Raw genomic sequence first — 5,000 nt, forward strand, 5'->3', positions numbered from 1 at the left:
GTAGAAAATATTCGCGAGACATATTTTCGACACACTGTTTCGAAAGCTGGCGACGTCTTCTCAGTCGGTCAACGGGTAACATCAGGACGCTAATTCAAATGCGTTCTTTACCAGCGCTCTTTAAAAACGCTCACTGCATGCCCTTCCTGAAGCAATCCCGCATTGTAAGAATTGCAAATACATCTGTATATCAAAAAGGCTTTATTTCATCGACGGTGGACTAGGATTCCCCCCATAAAATATCGCTTATATAAGATAAAATAAAAAACAGCGCTGCGATCGCCGAATCTTCTATGGCGATGCGGCGGACGGGCCATCGGTAAGCCAGTCTCGCAGTGCCATTGATAGTCTTCCTTCTCCCTTACATCTCCCGTCATCCTTCTCCCTTTTATTCTAGCTCTCCTCTTCTGTCTTTCCTCCACCTCTTCCTTTCCCCTAGATCTCTTCCCTCTTCCTTCATACCTTCTCCCCAAGCTATCCCTTTCCCTTCTTCCTTCTCCCATCTCCCCTTTCCTTTCCCCCTCCTCCTAGTCTCCTCTCCCCTCTCCCCTTTCCCCAAGCTCTCCTCCCCTTCTTCTTCTCCCCGCCATAACGGGCTCCACTAACTACCCACTACCAGTAAACGCCCGTAACGCCAGACAAATTGCCAGTTAAGTTTGGTCAAGGGAATGAGCTTCTGGGCCTCGCCATCGCGCGGGAAACTAACCGCCCGTTTGTCTATCCGAACCGGCCGCCGCTGCAGGTCGATTGATCGCTTTCCGTCCGACTTATGGACTGGAACCTTATCCTTCTTGCCGGAATTAATTACACCAACTCTCTGATTTCTTAGGAAAGAGAGAGGCCAGCGTTCCGAAACAACAAAATTCCTTTAACCTGAGTTAGGGGAAAACTTATTTTTGTCACAGCTGCCGCGCTGACTTAGCATGCAAGTTGGGCGATTTACCAATGGTTCCGCTGCACAGCCCCCTGAGGTGCTGTTGTTGGGGCGGAGGTCGTGAGGGAAGGTGTGTGTGTGTGTGTGTGTGTGTGTGTGTGTGTGTGTGTGTGTGTGTGTGTGTGTGTGTGTGTGTGTGTGTGTGTGTGTGTGAATAGAGTTAGAAATGAGATAATACATTTTATTATCATAACTATTAATTTCTAATCATTATTATTAATTTCTAATCGCTATCTTATTAGTTCGAAATATGCGTGTGATTATAGATTATTAGCAAAATATACACATGTATTTAAGCGGGAATAAAACTGTTTTTTTTTATTCAACAATAGTTATAATAAATCATTGTCATATTTACGAAATAAACAGTCGTGAAAATAAACATGCCAATTAACTATAATTTACTGTCACGAAGAACTCTTAAAGCCTACAAAAACAGCATATAGAAAAAACGCAGAATCTAAATTTAATGTTTAAAAAGAAAGAACACGGACGGAGCAGAATAACTATTCAAACCCCTTCCGCCGTCCCTCCATACAAATTTCCCCCAAATCGGACAATGATCACGATTATATTGAGCAGATGAGCTGGCGACACAACTACATTTCCCCCCCGCCCTGAGGAGCGAGCACTGGCAAAGTATAAATCAGTGTGTGTCGAGCATTACGTGAATATAAAGTTGTGTGGCGGAGCATTACCCTTGACGAGGCCCTAGGGAGGTTTGCAGGGGAGGGTTAGGTGGTGGGGGAAAAGTGGAGGAGGGTTTTAGGGGGGAAGCTGACAGCGCGAAGAGGCGAGAAGGGAGATTCAGTAACACTAGGGGAAGATTTTTTCCCCCTATTTACAATGTGTTCTTTTTCTGTGCGCGTTACATTGCTGGGCGTTTTGAGTACGTGCGCGGTTAAGCAAAAACAAAAAAGTGATAAAATATATGTTAAATTTTTAGTTTATTTGATTCTTTATTAGGCTTTCAGAAAATATATGAATGGCTTTTAAGTTTCTGTAAAGTACTAGAATATCTCTTTACGCCATGCGTCATAAAATGCAAAGGTTGTGCTGAAAGATTCTTCCTGCAAAAGAAATACATGGTACCCTACTTCACAATCATGTTTGCATATATATATATATATATATATATATATATATATATATATATATATATATATATATATATATATGAAAGTATTTATATAATAAAAAAAAAGAAATATAATTATGTAGGCATGTATTAGTGTGTGTGTGTGTGTGTGTGACTCGAGCAACAAATCCTAATATCAACACTGACGCAATAGATTTCCCGAAAGAATAGAATTTTCCGTAAATCGTCCCGTTCACCGCCTCGAAGCCCCGTCCCCGCCGCTCGCAGCCGCGCTCCCCGCCGCCCGTGGCCCGTCCCCGCCGCCGAAGCCGCCGAAACACCCACTCGACAAAAGCCAGGAAGTGCCTCGCTTTTATCTCGTATAATTGCTGCGTTCGGCTATTAGAATACGAAAAGCATGAGGGCGGCGTCTCTCTTAACTTTGATTCCTGATAACTGATTACGCTTATCAACTTACACGATAAATGTCATGTAGAACAAGGCCAGGGATCAGCTAGGATAGATAAGAGAGACTCAAGCAGGCCTCAGTACAGGGGCTTTAGGTCATAGGCTGGGGAGGCTGTACACTGTGAGATGATCAACGTCGCACAGTTACAAAGTAATGATAGACGATGTATTATTACCATTATTAATATTTAATTATTGTTTTGATTGCGAAGGGGGACTTTGGTAGCATTGCCTGTATATTTAATTGAAAGGAAATTATAGTGCTTTGTTATTTTCTTTATAGTTTTTTTTTATCGCATTTGTGATCCTGGTTGTCGAAACCGATATGAATAGACAGGCTGTAATATTTTGCAAAGTGTTATACGTATTCTTTATCATATTGATACGAAATGTGTTATTATGAAAGTATATAATAAATGGCATATTCCTTTGGCATATTGACTCCATTGGCCTTATTCTTTATATAAAAATTAGTCTGTTTGTACCTTTCCACCAATCTCTCTCTACGTCATCATTGGTTTGTTTTATTTCTCCTCTCACTGTATATCTGTCTATCTCTATCTCCATGTCTATTTATCTTTACCTCATTGTCCACCGATCTGTAACTCAATCTCTATCTATCCATTTCTGCCTCACAGTCTATCTATCTATATCTACCTCATTGGCCATCTATTTGTCTCTGCGTCACTGTTTATCTATCTCTACCTCAAGTATTTCTATCTATCTCTACCTTGATGTCTATCTACCTCAATGTCTATCTACTTACCCCTACCTCAACGTCTATCTATCTATCCTTGCCTCATTATCCATCTCTCTGACTCTACCTCACAGTCTACCTATCCATCTATATCTCACGGCCTACCTATCCATCCCTACTTTACTGTCTACCTACCTATCCCTACCTCACAGTCTATCTATCCATCCCTACCGCACAGTCTACCTACCCATCCCTACCTCACAGTCTATCTATCTATCCCTACCGCACAGTTTACCTACCTATCCCTACCTCACAGTCTATCTATTCATCCCTACCGCACAGTCTACCTACCTATCCCTACCTCACGGTCGACCTACCTATCCCTACCTCACGGTCTATCCATCCATCCCTACACCATTGTCTATCGACCCATCTCTGCATGAAGGCTCATCTATCAAACAAAGCATCACTCACATCCCACTCTCCCCATTCCAGCCTCACACTTTCTCCCCCTGAATGGCGTCTGATCCCTTCCCCTCCTCCGCCCCGCCCCTATTCCCACTGATGATACAATGTGACATTTGTTACCTCATGTAGACAAGGCTATTATCTGCCTCTGTCAACAGGCACTTTGCTCTATTCCCTTCCCTGCCAGTTCGATGTATTAATATTTGAAAGTGTCTTGTTATTTTGGATGATCTCGGAGCTGTTGTTGCTACTGTTGTTGCTACTGTTGTTGTTTTTTGTTGGTCGTATCGTCATTGATATTATTATGATGATGGTGATGGTGATTGGTGATGGTGATGGTGATCGTGATGATGTTGATGGTGGTGGTGATAATAATTATTATTATCAGCATATCAGTCTTTGGGATCTTTAGAATTTCCCTGCTGTAATCACAAGTACGATCGATACGCGGTGGAAACATCATTCGCTAAAGGGCTCTCAGAAGAAATTTTTAAAGGGTTAATTTTTTAAAGAGTTAATATCCTTCGTGTAAATAATGCCGACTGGCCGCGCACTCCCACTCGCACCGTAAACCGACACACCGAAAGCAGACGCGCTTGTCTCAATACCCGGCACGCTTCCCGAACTCAGGTACGTTTAGTACACGAATCCTTCACGAAACTGAATGGAGAAATGAATAGAGAATAAACAATGATCTGGGGCGGCGTGTGGCGAGGGTTGGCGCCCGAGATAAGATGAACGAGCCTCGAGGTCCCCGAGCAATTACTTTGACGCTGGCGGGACGCGGCCGCAGCCAAGACACTTTGGTTATTGGCGTCTGTCCGCCCGGGGTGGGCTGGGACAGGGTGGGCGCTGGGAGGGGGTGGGCTGGGACAGGGTGGGCGCTGGGAGGGGGTGGGCGGGCGGAGTGACCTGGGGGTGGCTGGGTGGGCGCTGAAGGAGGGGAGGGTGGGCGCTCTTCGCTCTTCGTATGTGCTGTGATTAGGGTCATGGCAGAGAAAAACGCTCTTTGGTTATGGGAGAGAGGCTCTCTGATCATGTCCTCAAGTCAAATTTGAGGGGAGAAAGAGAAGGAGAGCGAGAGCAAGAGCGAGAGAGAGAGAGGGGGGTGGCAGAAATAAGGCAGAGACAGGGGGGGGGGGGCAGTGTCACTACCCTACAACAGAGCTGTGTGCTTAAAAATACTGAAACGAAATTAGTCAGGCATATTCCATACCTTCACCTCGGCTGTGTGAAAATCCAATTTGTCCTTTCGTGTTGATTTTACCTTCATTTCCTCCGTTTTTCTCGTCTTCCATTTAACATCTTTTGTAGGTACCTCTTTTCTTCTATCATTTCACCAGACAGTATTTCAT

At 44.1% G+C, this 5,000-nt stretch overlaps 1 protein-coding gene across 1 annotated transcript in view; it reads left to right on the forward strand.

The window, feature by feature from the left end:
* LOC125024992 (homeobox protein CDX-1-like) overlaps positions 1–5,000 on the forward strand; it is a 32,024-nt gene that overhangs the window by 5,091 nt on the left and 21,933 nt on the right. The gene's annotated exons all lie outside the window — the stretch shown is intronic.

The sequence above is a fragment of the Penaeus chinensis genome, chromosome 4, assembly GCF_019202785.1.
Source record: "Penaeus chinensis breed Huanghai No. 1 chromosome 4, ASM1920278v2, whole genome shotgun sequence".
In the NCBI taxonomy this organism is placed as follows: Eukaryota; Metazoa; Arthropoda; class Malacostraca; order Decapoda; family Penaeidae; genus Penaeus; species Penaeus chinensis.